Source organism: Helianthus annuus, chromosome 16, assembly GCF_002127325.2.
Source record: "Helianthus annuus cultivar XRQ/B chromosome 16, HanXRQr2.0-SUNRISE, whole genome shotgun sequence".
NCBI classification, from domain to species: Eukaryota; Viridiplantae; Streptophyta; class Magnoliopsida; order Asterales; family Asteraceae; genus Helianthus; species Helianthus annuus.
This window is the reverse complement of record NC_035448.2, coordinates 126,562,330-126,572,356: the sequence shown is the minus strand read 5'-3', so window position 1 is coordinate 126,572,356 and position 10,027 is coordinate 126,562,330. Positions and strand designations below refer to the sequence as shown.

General features: G+C 37.9%; 1 long non-coding RNA gene across 2 annotated transcripts; it reads right to left on the bottom strand.

Moving 5' to 3' along the window:
• Positions 1 to 6,947: 6,947 nt before the first annotated feature.
• LOC110934633 lies at positions 6,948 to 8,407 on the bottom strand. 2 transcript variants are annotated; one of them, XR_002588507.2, is made up of 3 exons: positions 8,154 to 8,407; positions 7,063 to 7,159; positions 6,948 to 6,995 (listed from the first exon to the last, which is right to left on the bottom strand). It is a non-coding gene; the product is annotated as an uncharacterized LOC110934633 (long non-coding RNA). The 2 variants fall into 2 exon arrangements; XR_004883535.1 differs by lacking the exon at positions 8,154 to 8,407 and having other exon boundaries at positions 7,063 to 7,222.
• Positions 8,408 to 10,027: the final 1,620 nt, after the last annotated feature.

Here is a 10,027-nt window from a genome sequence, read left to right as displayed (position 1 = left end):
TCACCAAGTGATGTAAGAGACTTAGGCAAACATGGCCTTGATTGTCAAGAACTCTTACGATCAATCTTGGATCCCGAGACGACTCACACACTCTACGATAGACAATGGATGATGGTGGTGGATGATGGTGTTATGGTGGTGGTGGGTGGTGGATGAGGTGTGAGAGAGGTGGTGTGCCAAGGGATGAGAGAGAATGAAGCCAAGCTCCTCTATTTATAGTCTGAACAGAAGGCTGGACACGGCCCCGTGTCCGCTGGACACGGCCCCGTGCCCGCCTGACACTCTCTCTCCTCATTAATTGTAATTGCGAATTACAATTAATGCGCCTGCTGTACTTTCACCACGCCCCCGTGCTCGCTGGACACGGCCCCGTGGTGGGCAATGGAAGCTTCTATTGGTTTGTCTTTTCTGCTGCTTCCTGGGCACGCCCCCGTGTTCGCTGGACACGGGGCGTGTTCAGACTCTGTTTCTTCCTTTTTGCTTTGGGAGGTGCCGTTGAGGGTCCGGGCAGTCTACTTTTGTTCCTTTTCTTGTATTTATGGTAGAATTAGTGGTCTTTTTGCTTCTTTTGTGATTTTGAGCTCATTTCATCCTGAAAATACAAAAGGAAGACAAAAACACTCTTTTTCCAACATTAGTACTTAAAAAGGGTTAGTTTTATGCCTTAATTGATGTGTTTTATATGTTGCATTTTACACACATCAAATACCCCCACACTTGAACTTTTGCTTGTGGTGGGCAATGGAAGCTTCTATTGGTTTGTCTTTTCTGCTGCTTCCTGGGCACGCCCCCGTGTTCGCTGGACACGGGGCGTTGTAGGAAAATTTTCTTTAAACTTATTTTGCCGCCAAATTCTTTTAAAATGTATAACTCAAAATCTGTTATCAAACTAACAAAAACCCTTCCCATAGCGCTGGTGTGGACATTGATGCAGTTAGCGCCGCGCCATGAGGGGATTTTCCTAAATATCTTCGAAGATTAATCGATTATCGGTAAGTTTAAAACGCTATGGAATCGCTTTTGTGTGTGTTATCGCTTTTGGTTATTCGAATCGTATCTTCTCACCGCTCTCGCTCGTCGAATCTTAATCGATCGCTCGCTTACCTAGACGATTTTAACCGCTACTCTCATTCGCACCAACTCTTACGACCCTACTAATGGATTAATTTCGGGACGAAATTTCCTAAAGCAGGGGAGACTGTAACGACCCGCACTTTCGTGCGTTGTTAATACTCGCTATACTCGTTACGCCTAGCACCAGAGATTCGGATCATAATGTAACAATATCAGGTACATCGCTATATCGAAGTATAATCGAATAATTACGCATATTCTATCGCTATTACAAGCTATTTTTTTCGCAAATAATAACACTCACGATTATGTTGAGTGAGGACTTAATCTACCCTCCTCGATAACCGTGAGGTGTCAAAATATAAACAATCAACGCTAACAAGGACTTTCAGGTGAGTACCATGACTCCAGCCATCGTGACAATGACGGCAATACGAGCAAGTAGTGCCCCGATAATCCTTGTTGCACATCACATCGAAGAACGCACTCGAAGGCACGCGTAACTCGATCATCGCACCGAATATTGGATATATAGATACGTATATACGACCCTTTTTGTGATTAATTATAATAAATAAACAAATAATAATATAAATATATGAAAATGTGTAACCAAACTATCGTAACGCTTAACGATTAAAACGAAACGCCAAAACTTAAAGCGCCGTACTGTCGGACAGCCGTCCTGTCGGACAGTAATCCTGTTCGATCGGACAGTCGTCCTGTCGGACAGTCGTCTTGTTCGATCGGACAGCCGTCCTGTCGGAGCGTCGTCCTGTCGGAGCGCCGTCCTGTCGAAGCGCCGTCCTGTCAGAGCGCCGTCCTGTCGAACAAGCCGTCCTGTCAAAGCGCCGTCCTGTCGGACAGCCATCCTGTCGGACAGTCGTCCTGTTCGATCGGACAGCCGTCCTGTCGGAGCGCCGTCCTGATCGATCGGACAGCCGTCCTGTCGGAGCGCCGCCCTGTTCGATCGGATAGCCGTCCTGTCGGACAACCGTCCTGTTCGATCGGATATCCGACCTATCTGACTCACTACACCACCTCCTCTCCTCTCTTGCCTATAAATACCTCCACTTTCACATCAATAGCCTTGATGTGGAGCTCTCACTCGACCAGCACGCTTTGGGGCTCTTTCCTCTCAATTTCTCGTGATTCTTGTAAGTTTCTACCTCAAATCTTGTACTTTTATGATCTACATGCACTCCTTCACCTTTCTATCTTTTGAATCTCAACTTTTAACCGTGAAATCAACGGATTTGAGGTGTTCTAGAGTGATGTCATCATGAAGTTCTTATGAACTTCAAGGGTTGGCCTCATTCCACCAAGAACAACTCAGATCTAAGGGATTTCCACAAGAATAAACAAGGTTTTCACATCAGATCTACACATCATCATGAATAAGTGGATTGAAGGATGGTTTTCCAACCTTCTTTCAACTCTTTTACTCTCAAAGTATTCAAAAACGGTTGAATCAGAGCTTATATCGATCTTCTACTAATTATTAGTGTCGTGTTGGTCAAAGACCTGATTCCTAACGATGAAACAACCAATTTCAGGTTAAACAAGGGAAAACCGCCAAGAACGGCGAGTTCTGATGGAACGGGGTGATTCCCGGCCGATAGAACAAGCCGGTTTTGATGGAATTTCAGTTGTTTAACGCGTCCCAGCAAACGTCTCGACCAAAACCACCGAAAAACTTGCAAAATTGTCGAATACAGCTGGACAGGCCAGCCGATCGGACATGCCAGCCTATCGGACAGGCCAGCCGATCGGACAGGCGAGTCGATCGGACAGCCCCTCCGAACGGGCCAGCCTTTGATCTAATTACCATCCGTTTTCGTGTATTCCGTTATCATTTGACGCGCTATCCAATACTCATGAAATCAATCTGAAATCAGGGCATTCTCAGGCATTATCCCGTCAATACAACCAAATACGCACTGTGAGTATACTTGACCCCTTTTTAACGAATTTTGGGTGTAACATACGTTCCTTATAAATCGAACTTATCAAATGAGTAATTCAATCAGTCGATTTATCACTTGCGAATAACTGTTTGCATAGATATACGTGATGCTAGTTACATATGTGCTAGGACTTATACTCGTGACATCCCACCACGACTAGTATAGTACTATTGCGCCCGATGGGGTCTAGTTATGCCATCGAAGAATCGAACATCGAGGACTTAGCTGGTAGTATCAGTTTTGTGAGTATATATGTCGTGTATTATGTTTATGCATGTGGGAATTCGCAGCACTTTTTAATCTATTATACTATTACTTATCAAACTTGTATACTCGCCAATACTTTTGTATTGACTTTATGTTAACGTTTGTTGCAGGTTTAGTTGAAGTCTACATCAAATCAAGCTAGGAAGTCTAGAAACTCACCTAAAATCTAAGTTGTCGGATTTAAATTGTTCGAGAGGACAAGAAGTCTGTGATGACTTATGTGATTGTATTGTTTGTTAGTATAGGATAACGAATGTAATAAATATTATCGCAATATAGTTGTTATGGATTCTCTTGAGCAATCTGATTCGCCTAGTGCCGCGCCCCGATGATTCCGCCATCGGTTGGGGTGTGACAGAAATATATGGGGTGTGTCATGTGGACCCGGAAATATGGGGAGGCGGTGTTCAACTCACCCAAAATTTTGAAATCCCACACTTCTAACTTCTTCACAGTTCAGTTGCTCACCAAATAAACCCTAAAACTTCCTTCAATCGCCGACAGCCCGCTGCCCAACCCTTCATCGCCGACAGCCCGCCGCTCAACCCTTCACCGCCAACAGCACGCTGCTCAACCCTTCAATCGCCGACAGCCAGCTGCTCAACCTTTCATCGCCAACAGCCGCTGCTTAACCCTTCATCACCGACAGCCACCGCTCAACCCTTCATCGCCGCTCATAGTTAAGGTAAACCGAACTTGTTGTTTCATCTGCTCACTGAACAAGGACAATAAAGACGAACCTGTTTATTAATATGCATATTATTTTCGAAATTGAATTTATGTGAAACGGTCATGGTGGTTTTCTTTTAAGTACAATATAGGGTTCTTAATCTATTTATTTGGGGTTCAATTTCAGTGAAACTGATTATGTGATGATTGTCATGGTGGTTTTCTTTTATGTAGATAATGAAAAGTGAATCCATAAAAATTAACTGGCATGGTTTATTGGCTTTAGATCAGCTTGTCTTTATTGGCTCATCATGACTTGTAAATGATGAAATTGAGTCTTCATGTTGATATACTTGCTATTTAATCAGAATCTTGTTTTGTTTCTTGATATAGTTGCTGTTCAATCAGATTAAGAACTGAATTGTTTGTTTCTTGATATAGTAGCTTTTATTTAGATTTGTTTCTTAAATTGTGTTTTGTTTTGTTTTGTTTTGGATATAGTTGTTGATTCATTCAACATTAAAGTCATGAGCAATTCACAAAATAAAGTGGGGAAAAAGAAGGGCAAAACACCGGTATGTTGTTGGTTCAACTTTTATAGTTTTTGGTTAAATTTCCTTATAAACTGTTTGTGTAACTTATTTATTTTTTTTATCTATTGTAGGTGGATATGGATTCCGATTCTATCAAAGTCGATCTAGAAAATGATAGCTCTATGAATCTGGAAGATGATGAAGTTGGCTCTATGGAGGTAGATGATAAAAATGATAGTGGTGTTAGAGAACCCAAGGCAAATGATAGTGGAAGGAAAGATCAGTTGTTTGGCATTACTTTACCAAACAACAAAACAAAGCTTTAGGCGAAAGGTTCCATCAAAGTGCAACAAATGTGGTCATGTTCTCATGTTTGATAGTAAGCAAGGTACGGGAAATTTTACTCGACGTATATCAAGCTGCTATGGTACTACTTATAAAGATGTTGGTCAAATGCTTTTAGATACTGACATGAAGTTAAAGGCATCTAGTTTTAGTCCAAATACGTTTCGTGAAATGCTTGTTGCTGCTATTGTGATGCATGAGTTGCCTTTGTCATTTGTAGAATATAAGGCATTTAGGGATTTGTTTAAGTATTTGCAACCCGATGTGAATATCATATCTAGAAATACGGTAAAATCAGATATGTTGAAAATGTATAAGAAAGAAAAGGAAAAGGTGAAAGAGATGCTTATGGAATCACCTGGCAGATTATGTCTAACTTCAGATTTATAGACTTCTATTGCTACTTATGGGTATTTAGTAATTACTGTTCATTTTATGGATAAAGATTGGATTCTTCAAAAAAGAGTTTTATCATTTTCTTTTATGCCACCACCTCATACCGGCATTGCTTTATGTGAAAAAAGTGTTCTCTATTTTAGTAGAGTGGGGCATAGAAAACAAAATATTCTTTGTGACGTTAGATAATGCTTCTTCTAATGACACTTTTATTGGGCTTTTGAGAGAACAACTGAATGCAAAGTCACCACTTGTTTCTAAGGGTAATTTTTTTCACTTGAGATGTTGTGCACATATTTTGAACTTGATTGTGCAAGATGAGTTAAAAGAAATTGATGAGTGTGTTTATAAAGTTAGAGAAAGTATCAAGTATGTGAAAGGTTCTCAACAAAGGAAGGAAAATTTTTTGGATTGTGTTCAGTTGCTTTCTTTAAGAAGAAAAAGGGGTTAAGGCAAGATGTTGTTACAAGGTGGAATTCTACTTTTTTGATGCTTTATGGCGCTCTTTGTTATCGACATGCTTTTTGTCATTTAGAATTAAGTGATTATAATTTTAAGCATTGTCCAAATGCATTAGAGTGGGAAAAGATTAGAAAGATATGTACTTTTCTTGGAGTATTTTATGATGTGACCAATGTTTTTTCGGGTACCAAATATCCGACTGCAAACTTGTACTATCCACACGTCTTTATGGCTTATCTTACGTTGTTTGAGGGTATGAGTTCAAATGATGGGTATATCAAGAATATGGCAGAACTGATGATGACCAAGTTTCAAAAATATTGGTCAGATTTTAGTCTTACCAATAGCCGTAGTGTTGGATCCTAGATACAAGTTGCATTTTATCGACTGTAGTTATTCACAAATATACGGAGAGGCGAGCCCCGAATATTCAAATGTTGATCAGTTTTTGAATTCTACATTTAATGAATATGTCAACATGTTAAATGAGGCCGGTGATGATAGAAGAGATGATCCAACACGTGCTTCAAATGCAAGTAAAGAGGTTGAGGACACAATGGATGATTCTGCACATGCCTATGGAATGAGCGCAAGGCTTAAGGTAATTTATTTATATATTTATACATTGTGTTTAATTATTGACTAACTAATTTCCTAATATTTTTTTAGGATTTTGATCAATTTCAAAGTAAAGATTTTACAATTATCAAAAAACCAGAGTTGCAAATGTATTTGGAGGAGTCAAGGGTTGACAGAAGCTGTGAACTTGATGTGTTGGCTTTTTGGAAAGCCAATGAGTTTAGATATCCCTCACTTGCGAGAATGGCAAGAGACTTTTTGACCATTCCGGTATCTACTGTCGCATCGGAGTCTACATTCAGTGCAAGTGGAAGAGTCCTTAATGAACATCGAAGTTCACTTAGCAAGGATATCGTTGAGGCTCTAATATGCACAAAAGATTGGTTATTTGGAGATTATTGTAATGTCTTTTCTCTTGATTTTTTTATGTTTTTTGCATTGTATTCTATTCTATTAATGTTATTATGTATATTTATTTGTACTTTGTAGGTTCGAACCAAGTTAGTGTCGATGAGCTCACAGAAGATATAATATCGCTTGACATTGCCCTTCTCGCAAGTGCGGGATATTTAAACTCATTGGCTTTCCAAAAAGCCAACACATCAAGTTCACAGCTTCTGTCAACCCTTGACTCCTCCAAATACATTTGCAACTCTGATTTTTTGTTAATTGTAAAATCTTTACTTTGAAATTGATCAAAATCCTAAAAAAAATTAGGAAATTAGTTAGTCAATAATTAAACACAATGTATAAATATATAAATAAATTACCTTAAGCCTTGCGCTCATTCCATAGGCATGTGTAGAATCATCCATTGTGTCCTCAACCTCTTTACTTGCATTTGAAGCACGTGTTGGATCATCTCTTCTATCATCACCGGCCACATTTAACATGTTGACATATTCATTAAATGTAGAATTCAAAAACTGATCAACATTTCAATATTGGGGGCTCGCCTCTCCGTATATTTGTGAATAACTCCAGTCGATAAATTGCAACTTGTATCTAGGATCCAACACTACGGCTATAGCTAAGGTAAGACTAAAATCTGACCAATATTTTTGAAACTTGGTCATCATCAGTTATGCCATATTCTTGATATACCCATCATTTGAACTCATACCCTCAAACAACGTAAGATAAGCCATAAAGATGTGTGGATAGTACAAGTTTGTAGTCGGATATTTGGTACCTGAAAAAACATTGGTCACATCATAAAATACTCCAAGAAAAGTACACATCTTTCTAATCTTTTCCCACTCTAATGCATTTGGACAATGCTTAAAATTAGAATCACTTAATTCTAAATGACAAAAAGCACGTCGATAATAAAGAGCGCCATCAAGCATAAAAAATAGTAGAATTCCACCTTCCAACAACACTTTTTCACATAAAGCAATGCCGGTATGAGGTGGTGGCATAAAAGAAAATGATAAAACTCTTTTTTGCAAAATCTAATCTTTATCCATAAAATGAACAGTAATTGCTAAATACCCATCAGTAGCAATATAAGTCCATAAATCTGAAGTTAGACATAATCTGCCAGGTGATTCCATAAGCATCTCTTTCACCTTTTCCTTTTCTTTCTTATATATTTTCAATATATCTGATTTTACCGTATTTCTAGATATGATATTCACATCGGGTTGCAAATACTTAAACAAATCCCTAAATGCCTTATATTCTACAAATGACAAAGACAACTCATGCATCACAATAGCAGCAACAAGCATTTCACGAAACGTATTTTGACTAAAACTGGATGCCTTTAACTTCATGTCAGTATCTAAAAGCATTTAACCAACATCTTTATAAGTAGTACCATAGCAGCTTGATATATGTCGAGTAAAATTTCCCGTACCTTGCTTACTATCAAACATGAGAACATGACCACATTTGTTGCACTTTGATGGAACCTTTCCGCCTAAAGTTTTGTTTTGTTGTTTGGTAAAGTAATGCCAAACAACTGATCTTTCCTTTCGAGATCTCTTTGCCTTGGGTTTTCTAACACCACTATGATTTTTATCATCTACCTCCATAGAGCCAACTTCATCATCTTCCAAATTCATAGAGCTATCATTTTCTAGGTCGACTTTGATAGAATCGGAATCCATATCCACCTACAATAAATAAAAAATAAATAAGTTACACGAAAAGTTTATAAGGAAATTTAACCAAAAACTATAAAAGTTGAACCAACAACATACCGGTTTTTGCCCTTCTTTTTCCCCACTTTATTTTGTGAATCGCTCATGACTTTAATGTTGAATGAATCAGCAACTATATCCAAAACAAAACACAATTTGAGAAACAAATCTAAATAAAAGCTACTATATCAAGAAACAAAAAAAATCAGTTCTTAATCTGATTGAACAACAACTATATCAAGAAACAAAACAAGATTCTGATTAAATAGCAAGTATATCAACATGAAGACTCAATTTCATCATTTACAAGTCATGATGAGCCAATAAAGACAAGCTGATCTAAAGCCAATATACCATGCCAGTCAATTTTTATGGATTCGCTTTTCATTATCTACATAAAAGAAAACCACCATGACAATCATCACATAATCAGTTTCACTGAAATTGAACCCGAAATAAACAAATTAAGAACCCTATATTGTCCTTAAAAGAAAACCACCATGACAGTTTCACATAAATTCAATTTCGAAAATAATATGCATATTAATAAACAGGTTCGTCTTTATTGTCCTTGTTTAGTGAGCAGATGAAACAACAGGTTCGATTTACCTTAACTGTGAGCGGCGATGAAGGGTTGAGCGGCGGCTGCCGGCGATGAAGGGTTGAGCAGCGGGCTGTCGGCGATTGAAGGGTTGAGCAGCGGGCTGTCGGCGATTGAAGGAAGTTTTAGGGTTTATTTGGTGAGCGTCTGAACTGTGAAGAAGTTAGAAGTGTGGGATTTCAAAATTTTGGGTGAGTTGAATACCGCCTCCATATATGTCCGGGTCCACATGACACACCCCATATATTTCATATATTTTTTAATTTAAAACTATTAACAGGTCATTAACGGGTCTTAACAGGTTAACGGGTTTTAACCTGTTTAGACACGAAATTTAAACAGGTCTTATCGTGTCGACCTGTTTAGATACGAAACCTGTAAAGGTCAAACACGAAACCTGTTAAGGTCAAACACGAAACCTGTTAACTTCGTGTAGGTTCGTGTCGTGTTATCGTGTTCGTGTCAGAATTGCCAGACCTACTAAACAGAGAAGACAAGGAAGACGATGGTTTTGGGTTGTCCTGCTTTTTAAGAAGACCCACTTGCCAAAGATTTGATTATATATATATTTTATACTTTTTACTTTTCTTCATTAAAAGACAAAACAGTATTCACCGGGTCCTTTTACATTAAATGCAGGAGGATTGTAGATCCCTTAGGTTAATTATCTTATTTGCTATATTTTGATTCTTTTAAGTATCTCTATATTTTATTTATTGTATGCTAACATAATTTAGTATTTATGTATGAGTTTTGACTTTTACTCTTATTAGATTTGTTAGATTATTTTATTATCATAATAAGTTTACATGATTAACATACATCTATATATTTATTTGTCACACTTTATCATAAATATAAATTTTTTAAAGATATGTTGATAAAAATATACTAACCAGACTCTAATGTTTCATGCAACCATTAAATACCAATAACACTTGGAGAAAGTTATGTATATAAATGATATTGTTGGTTGTCTTGATTAAA